This window comes from Gadus morhua, chromosome 10 (genome assembly GCF_902167405.1).
Source record: "Gadus morhua chromosome 10, gadMor3.0, whole genome shotgun sequence".
Lineage (NCBI taxonomy): Eukaryota > Metazoa > Chordata > Actinopteri > Gadiformes > Gadidae > Gadus > Gadus morhua.
In genome coordinates, this window is record NC_044057.1 from 26680674 (window position 1) to 26698684 (window position 18011).

General features: G+C 52.9%; 1 protein-coding gene across 1 annotated transcript in view; it reads right to left on the reverse strand.

Moving 5' to 3' along the window:
• LOC115552579 (collagen alpha-1(XXIII) chain-like) overlaps positions 1 to 18011 on the reverse strand; it is a 93570-nt gene that overhangs the window by 55818 nt on the left and 19741 nt on the right. The gene's annotated exons all lie outside the window — the stretch shown is intronic.

An 18011-nucleotide genomic window follows, 5' to 3' on the forward strand; every position in this document is an offset into this window, starting at 1 on the left:
AGATCCACACATGTGAACGGCAGATTGGATCATCAATAACAGATCTGCTGCTTTAACCCCCTGTTTGTTTTCATTCTTTAATCTTTTTAATTTGAGCGAAAAGCGTTTTTGTTTTGCCTCCTGTCTCCGTCCTCCCCCCGCTCCCTCGTTCGCCCTCCACCAGAGCTTTTCTCTGATCCATGTTATGAATTCTGTTCTATCCGTCGATCCTTATCTCCCCAGGTTGCATCCACAGCCCTGACAGCTGAGCCTCAGCGGTCACTACTGCAGCAGGGAGTGAGCGCACGTCTGGCCCCCATCTGGCCACCGCTGGCAGCAGGGACGCCACTGCCAAGCCTCTGTCATCATCTCCCCCAGACGGGGTTTTATGAAGTGCCTTCACAACAACAAAAGGACAAAGAACCAAAACACCACAGGACAAAATGGGAGCCCCGTCTGTCTTTTATTCTTTAAGGGAACGAACACAATGCTCCTTGCTCTACGACCAAAGCACTTCAGGACAAACCTCGCACTTGCACAGCTTTATCAATAATCAATCAGGGAATCCACCCATCAGACCATTATCGATCGATATCGGGCGGCATGAGGCCCAGGAGGTAGAGCGGGTTGGCTGGAAATCGGAAGGTTGCTAGTTCGATCCCCTGCCCGTGACGATGTGTCCCTGAGCAAGGCACCTCAGCTCACCTCAACTGTTCCTGACCAGCTGGCTGTCGCCTTGCGTGGTTGACTCCGCCGTCTGTGTGTGAATGTGTGCATGAAGGTGAATGTGAGGCGATATTGTAGAGCGCTTTGAGGTCGCACCATGCCCCCCACGGCCCCGCCCCAGCCCTCTCCAGCCAGCCGGGCCAGCTGTGTGGGTACAGCACTGACGTCTCTATCAGCTCCAGTAGGCCCCCCGGGTGCCCCCAGCCGTGCCCGTTTATCACGGCCGCTTGTGGGTCACCTGGTTACGGGGGGCAGGGGGACGGGGGCTCCACAACGGGGTTGTTGGGACAACGCTAAGTCCTCGAACAAACAGGGGCCCGCGGGGCTGGCGGAAGGCTGCTGATCTCTATCGACGGGACCCCCACCTAAACCAGCAGGCGGGGCGTGGCCAGCAGCGGGGGTGAGTGGTGACCTAACCCCGGGGGGGGGGGGGGTGGACCCTGAGAATTCGGTGGCCTCCCCGGGGATCGTAGCCTGGCCGCTCGGCCCCGTCATGAGAGGATTTGAATCAGTGTGCGATCGTTAATGGAGTGCATTTATACAGCGCATTTCCAACCAGTGGCCACCCGATGCGCTTTACAATATTGCCTCACATTCACCCGTTCACTAGCAACCTTGCGGTTACCAGCCTACCGCCTGAGCCCCACCCCTCCCCCATGCATTAATCACTATGCCATCATTAATTAGAATGATGAATGAATGAACACATGTCGAGGTGTTTGGACATGCGTTGGCGATACTTTGAACTTTTGTATGGATCTGATCTCTGACTCCGGTCCCGATGCTCCCGCCTGTACGGGCCGTTTTATCTCGGGTTGGACAGGAATGGCCTCCGACAGGCCGTCCTGGGGGGTGCAGGGGGGAAGCTGTAGGGTTTTGCATGGCATTTAATAACTTCTATGGATTCTCTGGACAGGGAGATTTAGCAAGTCAAGTATGAAATGGACAAATCTGGATTTGATCAAGCCGCGTTTGCTTTTCAAGTGGGTGCGCACGTGAGTGTGCGGGTGTTAGCGTGTGTGTATGTGTGAGCATGTGCCTGTTTACACACGCATCTTTGTGTGTGTCTGTGCATGGCACAGCATGAGCACAAACATGTGTGAGTGTGGAGTGTTTCACAGCCTGCCAGCAGCATGCCTCCATACCATGTCTACCACCGAGAACATTCAGCACGAAAACACATCAGAGCAACAGTTAATAATGGACTCCATCCGTCCGTCTAGCCACTCCTCCCCCTCTGTGAGGAACTCATCTTCCTCTGACCCTCAACACGGGCATCAAAGGAGCACTTTATGATATGCAAAGCGAAGTGGATGTGTTTATGTATTGGGTTGAATTGGCTGACGGTTGCTGATAAATAAATGTCCCGATGAAAGGGCCGATATTGCTACAGGCAGCTCGGGCCGTTTCATCTCGACGTGGGACCGATGGCTTCAGAACGAGGGGAGGACGAAAGGCGAGGGTAGCACTGGAACGCGTAAACGCATCCCGCAAGACGACAAGAGGATCTGCAGCGAACCGATTTATGACTCCTGTTTCCTCATCGGGCGCTGGGGGCCTCGTTCTGTCAGCGAGGAAGAGGTCTGAGTCAGAGTCCAGCGTGGAAACCACAGGATCCATCTCACCAAGCGATCCGTAGAAACTTCCAGACCACGTCTGGGCATCCCACAGTCCGCTGTGCTACTCTGATCCTTTGTGAAACAGTCTATCGGTCTTCGGCGGGGTGATTTGCGATGCCACAACAGTCCAGACTCCAGTAAACACCAGCACGCAGAACCCTGGGAGACAATAAACACTCCACTTGTTCCAGTTGTTGATAGACAGAGAGACTCTCTTAACAAAGAAGGTCAGAGCTGTGGGAAGCATCTCTCTTCCTCCAGACCCGACAGATGGGGGCTATCACAGAGTGAGAGATTGGATGTGGATCTATATTAAGGCTTTTGGATTGATGAAGGATTTAGATTGCGAGTTGAGAGTTTTAGGGGGATCAGTGAGAAGCTATGACCGCCTCGAAGGGAGTAAGCTGGAGAAAGAGATGAGCAGTTATGGCAGAAGAACTGACATTCATATTATATCTTCTCCTTATCTTCAACAACAATTAGGAGTTTACGGGAAAAGTAAGCTTTAAAGATGGAATCCTGAATTCCCATTCCTCCCATCTTGCCTGGGACTGGGAGTAATGGGCGTAACTCATTGTGAATTAAACGTGACGTAATGTCTGAGGGGGTCAAAGGAGATCCACTTGCTTCACCACTCGAGAAAAGATCTGTCCTGCATGGGTTATTCCATGACGAGAAGAACCAAGAAAAAGATACAAATTTGTTTTATTGCTGTTGCAGTTCCATGACCGCAGCTCCATGACCTCACATTTAGACAACTGAACACGCACACACTCATACACCCACCAACTTACACACACACACCCACACACACACCCACACCCACACACACACACACACAAACACGGCGATATGTACAACTGCTGGGCACGCATCATCTGACCTCCAGCGCGGCATCTGAGACATCCTGGCGGTCTCTGGGCGTCTTGGCCGGGCATCAAGCATCTCAGCGCGTGGGGAGTGGGGCTGTCTTCAGCATTCCTCTCGTTATTCATTCAGTCGAAATTAGATGAGGCCATACTAGAGTACCCCTCCAGAGATAGCAGGCCGCTATCTCTGGAGTACCCCTGCAGAGATAGCAGGCAGCTACGTCGGCCCGCTATCTCTGAACTCCTTGTAAACTGTGGACAGGAGAGGGGATTGTTTAATTTTATGTGAGACTATGTGTGTGAGGGGGGGGGAGACTATGCTATTGTGGCTGAGTTGTAATGGGTGCCCCCCCATCATGTTATTGTCTGCTCGGTGGCAGCGACCCACATCTCAGTGTGAACATGTGTGTGTGTGTGTGTGTGTGTGTGTGTGTGTGTGTGTGTGTGTGTGTGTGTGTTCTTTAACAGTTGGTACGTGTATGTTCCTTTAAGAACGTGAACACAGCGATGGCATTAAACCAGTGCATCTGGAGTAGTGTGAGAACGCCATTTTAAAATTAGTAAAGTACATTCTTGTTGGAAGAACAATAAATGAATCATGTACATATTTTCTACTTGTTTTCACTTGCCCCTAATTAGTTATCAGAGCGTGCGTGTGTGTGAATGCGTGTGTGTTTGTATCTGCTGGGTCCAATAAGGGCCAGAGTTGAGCTGTTCCAGGGGACTGTGGCCCTGCATGCTGACTCGACCCCCCCAGGCCCTTTCAGGTTCCCAGGGGCCTAATCAAAACCCAGCATCACCCAGTGACCCTTGACCTCAACTGTAAGCACCCTGATTAAGACCTCATCAACACAGACCCCTGCACCCCACAGCTGCCTGGACCACACCCCCCCCCCCCCCCCCCCGGTTCTGCTCCTGGAGTTTAACCGACACACACTGGATAGCCGACGCACACGCAGTCAACACAACAGGCCCTCAACACCCACAACAGCATGGTGAGCGACTTTGTAACCTTTGACTCCAATGGCTCCTTAATCTGACCCCTGGGCATGGGGGGGGGGGGGGGGGGGGGGGGGTGTGTGTGTGTGTGTGTGTGTGTGTGTGTGTGTGTGTGTGTGTGTGTGTGTGTGTGTGTGTGCTGAAGTGTAAGAAGCAGGAAATGAGCATCCAGACAACAATAAGCCTGGATTCACTTCCAATCAACAAGCCAGCGTGAGATTGATCAAAATGATTATGTGTCTTTGTGTGTGTGCGCGTGCGTGCGTGTGTGTGTGTCTGTGTGTGTGTGTGAGTGTGTGTGCGTGTTCTACACGTCCATGGTACATGGTGTCAGATCAAATGGACAGAGGTGAGAGGGTAGGGGGGGCAGGAAGGACTTTAATGCCTTGCTTTACGAACCCAAACGGGGGTTTCTCTGTGAAGCGTAGCCAGCTGAAGCCCTGACTGCTGCTACCTCCCAGGCCTTTGTCTGGCTGTGATGAAGTCACCACTCGGAGACAGCAGCCCATAATAACCTGCGTATGCCCACGTCAAAACCCCTTTACCCCACGAGGGATCAGGAAGACGAAAGAAGAATGAGAAGAATAAAAAACGTTGTGTTGGAGCTTAGGTTTGCAAAGCAGTGCCGGCTCTCACACGTATATCTGGCCTGTGGGCCGCACGCCTTTGATACGGTGGAGCCGGATGCCTGTACTGCGCCGCTTTTAAACTCTTCTCTTTGATGAAATATCAATGCAATGCATCGGTGAGGTGCACGGGCCGCCGGGAGATAGACTCATGTAGAGCGGTGTTGTTAATAAGAAACAAACCTGCAGCAGCCCCATGGCGGCCTGCGCTGCACATGCAGGGAGGGTCCGCGGGGCTGCTGGGACGGGGAAGGGAGGAGGGGTTACGTTAGTCGCTCCAGCAGAGAGAGGGAAACAGCCTCTGTCTCGTCCAGCTTTTCAACGTGAACTATTAATAAAACAACATCCCCTCGGAGTGAAGCTGAAGAGACAACCGCTGAAGAGTGGGCGACCGTGCACAGGCAGAAGCAGAGAGGGAAGGATCAAAGACAGGAGACGACGTACTCCTAATGTTTCTCTTCAGTCTAGAGGCGGACGGTTCAGCGAAGGCCCGAGCCGCCTGACGTCACGCTGACGTACCGTCTTAACGGGGCGACGGTGACACGGGGTGACCTGTGACTCTCCCCAGCTGCTCGGCACGAGGACGCGGGCTCCCCTGAGCTGCCAGCTCCATTCCACCGGGTGTGCAGGGTTCTTGTGGAGTATGAAGGGATTAGCGCAAGGAGTGGCTGGCCTCGGGTTTCACGCTATATCTGGTCCTGTTTTCTACGGTGATGCACGGGCCCATACTGTATGATCACTCTCCCGGCACGTCTCTCTCCTAAATCAACTTGATTTAAAATTGGATTTGAAATTGGAGTTCCAATCTTGGAACAAGCTCTCTGCCTTGGGGAGATAAAATAGGGCGGGGGGGGGGGGGGGGGGGGGGGGGCTGACACAATGGAGGGATGGGATGGAGGGGACAGATGGTCAAGGAAGGGTTGCCTTCATAGGACCTCAAACCCAGAACCTCTCTACCTTTTGACCAGAATCAGACGTTTTCTTGACTTGTTCTTATTGGAGGCTTCGCTCGAGTGAATATTCAGGACTGAACACCAATGACCCGAATCTCCCTCAACCAGAGGGTCTGGGACCCAACGCGTCGGCCAAATGACAAACCCCTAACGTAATAAAACGTGGGCGCATTGAAGCGAGAGTTGGATTGAAAGAGCACATGGCTCTTGGACGACTCTGGGAGCTTGGATCCAGGTGGAACCCTGAAGTCCACCTGCGGCCGTAAGCAGCGTGACACTCGATTACACTCCCTTTAATCTCATCTCCTGTCCTCCAGCTCCCAACGCAAAGCAGACCTTCTTCCACGACACCCTCGCACCATCACACAAGCATCTCCTCTCCAGTCCCTGAGGCGCAGGTCTTCTCCTCCGTAGGTTTGGAGGAATAAAGTAAAATAAAGTAAAGAAAACGACAGCAAGCTTTGCCATCTCTAGAATAGGAACTGTGTGCTTTTGGAAGACGTTGTCAAGTCTAGAAGTGGCCATGGAAAAGGGAACGCGTATTTTTCGATCAAGTGTGGTATCTATTACCTGACGCTAACCGTGAACAGGTGAAGGGGTATACTCCTTCCAGATCTGGGTGGAACAAATGGCCAACTAGTAAGCCTCAGCAGACATCTCTGTTCCACTGTCTGCTGCACAGACCAGACGTGATTCGGTTGCCGTGGGTCCTGGCTGGCCCTATAGAGTGGGTCATAACTGGTAGGCTGTCCATGGCCAGTTTGAGCTTATGTTTGCGTCCAAAGGTTTATGAGAGAATTATATTAAAGTCACCTAATGGGAATGATGGTAAATCACTTTTAGCGATCCTAGCAACAGTACAGCACCTAACCGGAAAGGTACATTTATAGCTTAGCCAACGTCAGAGGGTTTTGATTTACTGTGAATATATATTACATAAAGATAAGACTATGTTGACATTTAACTGAAAACAATTATTTCTGAGTTAAGAGTGCTTTAAAGAGTGCTATTGATATACATGCTGATTTATATTGGTCAGACATCCTTAGATATGGCAAAATAATAATAACATAAGTATTCAACACGTCATACCGTGTTTTTAATACTTTTACAATTTTCCCCTTGATATTTTGTCGTCATTCATGATATGTGAAATCATGTCTCTTTAGACCAACTTCTGAGCGTACTTCAGGTTAAGAGCCACATGTTAAAGGGGCGGGCGGGGTCTGTATATAATCCTACAGGAAATGGGACGGCTTCAGAGGTACAATACAGACCATCGACAGCACCTCAAACCTCACGTGTTTTATTTAGACACCGACAGCTGTAAATACGCAGACGCAAATAACGACTGACACCAGAGATCCAGCGGGCCGGTGAATGTTGACATTTTGCATGTGTGCATGTCGACGTGTGTACGTGTGTACGTGCTTGTGTGTGTGTGTGTGTGTGTGTGCTTGTGTGTGTGTATGTGCTTGTGTGTGTGTGTGTACGTGCTTGCGTGTGTATGTGCTTGCGTGTGCGTGCGTTGGCGTGAGTGAATAAGCTGTAACATGTGCGATGAGAAGACTTGTATAGTTGAAAGCTGCCAATAAAATAGCTTCAGCACAAATATTAAGAAGGGCCCATGTGTTGAAATGCAACACACACCTGCCTATTAACCTCTGCCAGTCCTCTCCCCCCCCCCCCCCCCCCTCTCCAACCGATGGTGAGATTGGCACTGAGCGCCCGCGTAGCGATGAACTACAGTAATCCTGTCGACCTAAGCCCACTCACTAGATGCATTCTTGCCAGCTCCGCTGAGCACGGACGACGTCATCTCTTGGGGAGCAATGATATTTCATGGTGATTTGTCTGCAGGATGGCCAGGAGGTGTAGAGGACTTAGAGGAGGCCCCAAACAGCATCTGGAGAAGTGGTCTGAGTTCCAGTGGAGGTGCGATGTGCCCGTCCTGATAACCCCAGAGCCCAGAGACCTTCATTTCCTCTCGAACCGCGCCTGTCCGAATACGTCAGCCAGGTCGCGTGTGACAGCACGATGAAAGATAATAAATTCACACACCGTTGATCTCATGCATCTGATCAACCGCAGCCAAGACGATCAGCGCATGAGAAGGTAATCGGATTCCGAGGTGATCCGTCTCTTCAGCGGGTCTCGTTGGAAGACCTGCTCAAGGCTCTGTGATAATTCAGGACCTTTTGACCCCCGCAACACGGAGGGATCCTCACATTTCAATGGCTGGTTGAAGCAAGCCAGAGCCCCTCTACAGCCCGCCGTCAAATTAACACTCAATGTGGTTTCACTTTGGCAGAAGCCACCGACCGACAGGGCAAGGTAAGCCCGTCCGCTCACACTGCCCTCTAACTTCACTGTGGACAGCAGCCGGAATCCTGTTCGTTTAAATAAGAGAGGGGGGAGAGGTAGAGGAGGAGGCATCTGGAGGTTCCCAGACAGAGATGAAACGGTACAAGGGAGGAATGCTGAGAAGCTAACTGACACATCGGGATCCAATCAGAAATGTAAAGAACTACTGACACATAAGACATCCCACTGCACAACCCCTAGCGCACACACACACACACACACACACACACACACACACACACACACACACACGCACAAACACTACCACACACACACACACACCTTATTATTAACTGGCCTTCAAACACAGGCCTAAGAAACAGCACCACTAAGTAGCCAGAAAGGCATTCGGTGCCAGCCTATCGCAAACAGACATCTCCCCCCCCCCCCCGCGTCCCCGCGTCCAGGCCCTCTGAACAGCCCCCTCACCCCCACCTCAACATGGCTCATCTGACACAATAACCAGAGGTCAGCCCCACAGAAACAACAAGCTGGGGGGGGCTTTAACACAGCCCGCCTCTGGCAGGCCAGCTGATCGCTGATCATAGAGCGATGGACGGAAGGTGACTGGGTGAGGGATAGATGATGACTGGGTGAGGGAGGGATGGTGACTGAGTGAGGGAGGGATGGTGACTGAATGAGGGAGGGATGGTGACTGAGTGAGGGAGGGATGGTGACTGAGTGAGGGAGGGATGGTGACTGGATGAGGGAGGGATGGTGACTGAATGAGGGAGGGATGGTGACTGGATGAGGGAGGGATGGTGACTGAATGAGGGAGGGATGGTAACTGAGTGAGGGAGGGATGGTGACTGGGTGAGTGATGGATGGTGACTGGGTGAGGGATGGATGGTGACTGGGTGAGGGATAGATGGTGACTGAGTGAGGGACTGATGGTGACTGGATGAGGGACTGATGGTGACTGGATGAGGGACTGATGGTGACTGGATGAGGGAGGGATGGTGACTGGATGAGGGAGGGATGGTGACTGAGTGAGGGAGGGATGGTGACTGAGTGAGGGAGGGATGGTGACTGGGTGAGGGAGGGATGGTGACTGGATGAGGGACTGATGGTGACTGGATGAGGGACTGATGGTGACTGAGTGAGGGAGGGATGGTGACTGAGTGAGGGAGGGATGGTGACTGGATGAGGGAGGGATGGTGACTGAATGAGGGAGGGATGGTGACTGAGTGAGGGAGGGATGGTGACTGAGTGAGGGACTGATGGTGACTGGATGAGGGAGGGATGGTGACTGAGTGAGGGACTGATGGTGACTGGATGAGGGATGGATGGTGACTGGATGAGGGAGGGATGGTGACTGGGTGAGGGACTGATGGTGACTGGATGAGGGATGGATGGTGACTGGGTGAGGGATGGATGGTGACTGGGTGAGGGAGGGATGGTGACTGGATGAGGGATGGATGGTGACTGGGTGAGTGATGGATGGTGACTGGGTGAGGGATGGATGGTGACTGGGTGAGGGATGGATGGTGACTGGGTGAGGGAGGGATGGTGACTGAGTGAGGGAGGGATGGTGACTGAGTGAGGGAGGGATGGTGACTGAGTGAGGGAGGGATGGTGACTGAGTGAGGGAGGGATGGTGACTGAGTGAGGGAGGGATGGTGACTGGATGAGGGACTGATGGTGACTGGATGAGGGACTGATGGTGACTGGGTGAGGGAGGGATGGTGACTGGATGAGGGACTGATGGTGACTGGGTGAGGGAGGGATGGTGACTGGTTTTTAGGGAGGGATGGTGACTGGATGAGGGACTGATGGTGACTGGATGAGGGACTGATGGTGACTGAGTGAGGGAGGGATGGTGACTGAGTGAGGGAGGGATGGTGACTGGTTTTTAGGGAGGGATGGTGACTGGATGAGGGAGGGATGGTGACTGGATGAGGGACTGATGGTGACTGGATGAGGGACTGATGGTGACTGAGTGAGGGAGGGATGGTGACTGGTTTTTAGGGAGGGATGGTGACTGGATGAGGGACTGATGGTGACTGGATGAGGGACTGATGGTGACTGAATGAGGGAGGGATGGTGACTGAGTGAGGGAGGGATGGTGACTGGGTGAGGGACTGATGGTGACTGGATGAGGGACTGATGGTGACTGAGTGAGGGACTGATGGTGACTGAATGAGGGAGGGATGGTGACTGGGTGAGGGAGGGATGGTGACTGGGTGAGGGAGGGATGGTGACTGGGTGAGGGAGGGATGGTGACTGGTTTTTAGGGAGGGGGCCCCTTCTGCCAGGCCTCGGGGGGTGAGGTGATAACAGCCGTCAAAGCAGTGGGGGCAGTCTAACTGAACCAGAGGGGGCTTCTGCAGATCCAGCACATTTCTTTTAGTGCTGCTTCATGCTTCAAATCTTCAAAGTGACCCAAAATATTTACTCCAAACCCCAAAATCCCCTTGATCCAAATGCATCGCGGTATGTACTGCAGGAATGTCGTGAACGGTCAACACATAAATGTAAATGATGTAAAACCACAGAGGATGTCAAAATAGGCTGGATACGCTCAAACTGATTGTTAAACATATGCGTTCTGCCCTGGTTTTGTGATGTCAACAGACGGTTTTGTGATGTGCAATATCTGCTCGGGTTGTGTTTGGTTTATTGTTAACCACTTTTCACTTCACTACCTTCTGCATTCACTTAAGTGAATGCAGGTTAGCCATTCAACACACGGTGGAACTGTAATTGGCCCAAGAAGTGTCCTCAGGCAGTTATCTGTGATAAGAACATCCAAAACAGAAACTGTGTATAAGGATTCGTACAGAGATATCCGGCTCGCTCTCAAGAGGTGGAGCTCGCTCGCCCTGAGGTGGAAACATGGTCTGAAATCAGCCAGCCTAACCCTTTGCATGAAACTCATCATCTGGTCTTTCCTTTTTTCCTTTAGCTTCTTTACACAAAACAGCCTTATCTCCCAAGCCTATTGAACACTTCCGCTAAACAGGAAATGCTTGTCTGAACATCTTGTCTGAGCACTGATTGGATTTTTATTGCATAGAGGAGACCGGGCAGGAGGTCATTAGCCTATCAGAGGGACAGAGACCGAACATCGCTGCAGCCACTGAGATGGAAGAGGAAGGAATGAGGAGGGAGAAGGAGAGAGCGAGGAAGAGACAGAGAGAGAGAGGAAGACTTGGTAAACACTGGTTCTGCGGGAATGCGAAAGCGTTTACCCGAACCGAGTCCTGGGTTTAATTCAACTGATCTGTATCAACTGCCACACACGAAAAACACATATTCCCACGAATGCATTGCAAAAGTATAGGGCTTATTAGACGAATGGCTGAGCATTTATTTGTTAATTTGTTTATTTCTCGCACGCACACACACACACACACACACACACACACACACACACACACACACACACACACACACACACACACACACACACACACACACACACACACACACACACACACACACACACACACACACACACAAAATCCCACAAATTAATTGCAAAAGAGCTTGTTCGACTGAATGGCGGATAGAGCATTTATTTTTGGTTACACACACACACACACACACGATGCTAATTAGTCACAGGTGTTCCTGGTTCAAAATTCCGACGGAGTCCACATCAAGAAAAAGGAACACCATAACAGAGATGCATGCTGACATAAACTGTAATGCGAGTAATCCCACGAGCAGTGTGGGTTCCTGTGTAAACAGACGGGGAACAGCGTACGGTTGCTGTAAGTGCATCAGGTGGGGCTTTGCCACTCTAAACCTCGATGATTAACGACCTGTGTGTCAGTTGTGTTTAGAGAACATGTGTTGTACTTCTATGGCCGCCGCATTATGCAGCGTCATGTACGATGTCAGAGGACTGCCAGACCAATCAAAGCACTCCGATGTTCTCTGTTTTGAGATTTCTTATTAGATTTGTTTCTTATTTTTGTATTCTTTGCTTCAAGTATTCTGCTGATTGTAGACCCAATTTGTGTCATAAATGGATTGCACAAATTAAAACCATCTTGACCATCTCCGTAGATAAAATAACAGACATAATATTGCCCATAAACTGTTTATAATTAATCAGAAATACAGTCTTGACATTGATAATGCAATAAATTACTATACTAGCTGGAAACGGAAGATTTTGAATGGAATATCTACAGGTGTGTACAGAGGCCCAAACCAGCAGCCATCCCTCCTGTGTTCCAATGGTACATCGTTTAGCTGATCGTGTTAAAAGGTTAATCGATGATTAGAAAAGCCTTGTGCAATTATGTTAGCACAACGGAAAACTGTTGACTCAAAGTGTGAGTTTCCATGGAAAACATGAAACTGCATGGGTGACCCCAAACTTTTGAACGGTAGTACGTATATATATATATATATATATATACACACACACACGTGTCCTAATTGTCACTGAAGCCTCCTAAACACGCCCTACGACCGTGCGAGGAGACACATTCCCCAGCGCACCCTAGAGCCCACTCTGAGCTCTCCAGGGCCCGGCCCCCTCTCTCATTACCCATCAGCCCCCTCTCTCATTACCCATCAGCCCCATCTGTGTTGTGGTACCTGCAGCCGCTTGACCCTGGGCTCTCTTCATCCCGCTTCCGCGCGACCCCTGACCCGCCCTCTGGCACGCCTCCTCCTGTGGATCCCTGACCTACCCCCCACCCCCGGAGGAACGAGCCCCCCTGATCACCCCACACGCCGTAGACCCTCCCTGACTGGACCGGTCTCTGTCGGGTCCCGACCGGTCTCCCCCGGAGGCTGTAGGGTTTCAGGGGGTCTGAGGGTGGGTTTATTGGGGAGGGATGGTGGGGGGGAGGTCTCTCGGTCGTCCACGTGTCTGCCCCAGGTTGAGGTCGGCACCGTGGGAACGTCCCGTCGCCTCCAGCCCTCAGTGTATACACTGAGAGAGAGAGAGCGGGAAACAGTGTTTATCTATCTGAGGCTGAAGGAGGGCGAGAGAGAGACAGACAGACAGACAGACAGACAGACAGACAGACAGACAGACAGACAGACAGACAGACAGACAGACAGACAGACAGACAGAGAGCGAGAGAGAGACAGAGAGAGACAGAGACAGAGACAGAGACAGAGAGAGAGAGAGAGAGAGACAGAGAGACAGAGAGACCCGACTCCACCGCCCCCACCCACCAGTCCTCCAGCAGCTGGTGGCCGGACGATAACACCACCTTCTGTGTACACCAGCCCCCGCGTGTCCCGACGGCAAGTGGCCGCACCGGGCGGAGCGCGGCCCCCGCTCCGCCGCGGCCCCCGCTCTACAGCAGGGGCCGCGGCCGGGCCCTCCGGGGGGGCATCTGGAACCGTGTGCGTGCGTGCGTACGTGCGTGCGTGCGTGCGTGCGTGCGTGCGTGCGTGCGTGCGTGCGTGCGTGCGCGTTGGTGTGTTTATGTGTGTTTGTGTGTACTTGTGGTCTTATTCTCTCGGTCAAACAGGGCTGAGTGATATCTGTGTCGGCGCTCCGGGACCAACGTGGAGCAACTTCCAGCGCCGGAACATTTCCTCTCGGACCATGTGATCAACGGTGTGTGCGCTGCGGTACAAGGTGCCGTGTTTGTGTGTCCGTGTGGAGGAGGAGTGATGTTTCCATTCCTGGAGCCGGAGCGCTCTCTCTCCGGGGATCAGGCCTAAAGGTCACCGGGACTCTACTGGTTCAGCATCACCGCCGAGGTTAACCCGGGACACGTCCGACACACACACACACACACACACACACACACACACACACACACACACACACACACACACACACACACACACACACACACACACACACACACACACACACACACACACACACACACACACACACACACACACAGCTGGGCAGAAAGGGGAATGAGCCCTGAAGCGACACTGCGTCTCCAGGGGGTAGAGGGTTAATGGACGCGGTGGGGGGATCGTGTTCGTATGTACCATCCAGCGGGTCTGGAGTGAGTGTCTGGGGGGGGGGGGGCTGAACCCGTGCCCTCGGGGGTCCTGCAGTGAAATGGATGGCAGCAGGACAGACTTCTCCACAGTGTTTCTATTAATCAGCGTCTTCAAAGGCCACCCTGCGTTGGTGTTTCCCTGATCCAATAAGGAAGAAGACTCCACCGCAGGAATCTGCTTCTTATGATGTCTTCTTTGTCTTTAGAAGACACGTAAACATGCAAACATGTACGATTTGTTATGCCTGAAAACCTCAAGAATCCTGCAACCACGATCCTGCTACACACTCACACACACACACACACGTGCACGTGTGCGCACACACACAGACACACACACACACACATGTGCATGTGTGCACACACAAACACACACACACACACACACACACACACACACACACACACACACACACAGTTGCCCTGTGGCCTTAGGCCAGATGTGAGGTCACATCAGTGAGGAGATGATGAGAAATGACAGCCGTCTGTCCTCACACCATAATATCACTGTTTCCTGTCCCACTACAAACACCCGTGCGCGCGTGCGTGCGTGTGTGTCTCAGGTTCCTCTGGTCAGGGGAGATGCTCTCAGGGGGCGGGGCTAGGGGCGGGGCTAGGGGCGGGGCTACCTGCCTGTCTCCATATCACTCAGAGCCGCGGCCGAGGCGTGCCAGTCAGGGGGGGGCATCGATAGATCAATAGAGACTAAACCAGGACAGACAGAGCACTGACAGAGGCCACCGCCAGCACAAGGTAGAGATCAAGAAGAACATTTGGGTGAGGGAGAGGTAGGGGGAGGAAGGGGGAAAAGAGAGAGAGAGGGGGGAGGGAGGGGGAAAAGAGAGAGAGAGGGAGGGAGGGAGGAAGGGGGAAAAGAGAGAGAGAGGGGGGGAGGGAGGGATGGACCCACTTCACACACAGCATGTTGTAGAAGACTCTTAGCTACACACACACACACACACACAGACACACACACAAACATAAAACACACGCACACGCATGGACACACGGACACACACACAAACACAAACGGACACACACACCCATCGACACACACACAGAAACACAAACACACACACACGGAAAAACAAACACACAAACTGTATAAAGAGGTCCTTGGAGAAGGGTTCGACGGCAGAAACGACCCAACAAGGGAACAAACTTCCCTCTTGAAAGTAAAAGCGTCTTCGGTGCGTGGAGGGCCTGATCCAACCCCCTAACAGATCGGCCCCCCATCCCTGTGCTCTTCAAGTGTATACAGCAACAGCTCGCACACACGGAGACACACACGGAGACACACACGGAGACACACACGGAGACACACACGGAGACACACACGGAGACACACACGGAGACACACACGTTATCTCCGGTGAACTCAGGGAGATTCCCTGCCAGTGCGCCCACTTGTTTACCCGGCAGCATCTGGCCCGCCGCTGGGCCGTGACCACTGGCCGTCTGGCCGCCATGCCCCACGCTGCACAGCGCTGCTCTGATTGGTCAACGCAGACGACATGGAAAGGCTGGCGCCCAATGAAGCGCCGCTGAGTGGGAACTAGGGCTCCGGCGGAGTGGGAATTTTTGACATCTTCTGTTAAGCTTTTATTAATGGCAAACGCATGGCGGGATAAACAGACACACACAGCAAGACAAGCATGGGCGTGATGGAGGAAATAACACACATCACGCAAGCACACACACGCACACACACACACACACACACACACACACACACACACACACACAGGCGCACACGCACGGAAGACACAGACAAACAAACAGAAAAAGAGGGAATCTGGAAGGGATACATTTAATACAAACACAGATTCAGGAAAAGCTCCACAAAAAACAGGGAAAGTTATTGTATAAATACATCTGTGTGTGTTTGTGTGTGTTTGTTTGTTTGTTTGTTTGTGTGTGTGTGTGTTTGGGAAAGCGAATGTGTGCTCATGTATCATGTGCTGCGAACACGTGTGCCCGTACCAGCCTGTGTGTGTGACTGTGTGCGTGCATGTGTGTTTGTGTATGTGCACGAGAACATGCGTGATCCCCATATATAAACCCTGGAATACTTCATGGCCGGTTGGAGCTGGCAGGGAATCTGATGTCGCGTCTAATCAGTGAGATAAGCATCAGTGGGAAACTGAACGCCCCCTACACACCGCACCAGCCCACACACACCAACGCTCAGGGAGCTCCTACACAGTGCAACACAATACGCGCTGGTTCTCCACCGAAGTCGATTGTGTATTCTATGATTGACGCTTGGGCTGTTTAGGCGACGCAAAACAATGGAATGACCCCGGTAACGGCCCACACATGTCTGACTCTCTCCAAACCAGCAGAGGACAGGGGAGGGGGGGGGGGCAGAAGAGATTTACAACACATGGATGCAACACGTAGGACTTATCTCCCCTGATTCTCTTTACTCGGCGCGCCGCCAATGCCTTGCTGCGGAGCGCTGGTCCCGAGCCCTGCTGATTGGCCAAGCTCTCGCCACGAGAAGTTAGTAAAAAGAGGTTTGCTGGAACATGACAATGCGGAGGAAGTGTTGACACACGACTCCATAAAGGTCGGACCTAAAGGAGCACGCCGGCCAATAAGTCAACGGGTTTTTCCGTTGGCCGTGCGTCCAGACCCCGACAGTGGAGCCGTAGCCCGCTGAGGGCGCCGCTCCCGCCAACCCCCGTGCCAGCGCTGAGCCCGTCAGCGGGCCAACAACACGCAGCATCCGTCTCCCTGGGTTGGAACTGCTGCGCTCAGTAACACAGGATGTCTACCTTCAGCCGCTCCCGTTTCCCTCCTTCACTTCATAAACATTTCCCCCCCCTCCCCTCCCTCCTCCCCCTCCTCCTCCTCCACCCCCTCCTCCTCCTCCTCCCCCCCTCCCCTCCTCCTCCTCCTCCTCCTCCTCCCCTCCCTCCTCCTCCTCCTCCACCCCCTCCTCCTCCTCCTCCTCTTCCTCCCCCTCCTCCCCCCCTCCCCTCCCTCCTCCCCCTCCTCTTCCTACTCCACCCCCTCCACCTCCTCCCCCTCCTCCCCTAACCCCCCCGCTCAGCCCCCTGCTCTCGCTCTGACCGTAATCGGCTCTGCGCTATTACCACCGTTTTAGAAAGCCATTGAAACTGAACCCCGCACAATCCCACATTTAGGCTCCGAGGCATCTTGTGCGAGCCGGCCCGGGGGGGGGGGGGGGGGGGCTTCTCGGGTGTGGCAGAGCGAGGCGAGGCCCAGCGCCCCCCCCAGGGGCAGAGGGGCAGACAGGCTGGGCTGGCCACGGCTGGCTGGCCACACACAGACCCTGGCCCCGCGCCGAATGAAGGCACAGCCATTACTCCCATAATGGGGGGGTTCAGGTTTATTAGCACCGTGTGCAGTCTGCAGCAGCAGCTCCCCCCCAGAGCAGCACACCCTGCAGGACGGCTGCAGAGACACGGGCTGCAGAGACACGGGCTGCAGAGACACGGGCCCGCCCCAAAGGTTATCTGCCCTCCAGCTCCTCCGCCGCATTTCTTAATGTAACCCAATCAGCACCGTTTGGATGAATGGCTGCCGGACCAAAAATAGCAAGTCTGTGTGTGTGTGTGTGTGTGTGTGTGTGTGTGTGTGTGTGTGTGTGTGTGTGTGTGTGTGTGTGTGTGTGTGTGTGTGTGTGTGTGTGTGTGTGTGTGTGTGTGGTTGGGTGGGTTGTTGAGTGAGTGATCTGTGGGTTGGTATGTGCGCCAGTGCGTGTGTATGTGTGTGTTGGTGAGTGAGGGATGACACTTTGCGAGTGTATTTATGTAAGCATGTGTCACTGTGTGTGTCTGTGTATGTGTGCGTGTGTCTCATTCTTTGTGTCTGTGTATATTTGTGTTAACAGCACACAGTTGTCTATGTGCACCAGGCTTGTGTAAGAGCGCACTGTAAAGGCCTTGTCAAAAGCAGGCTAACTTCT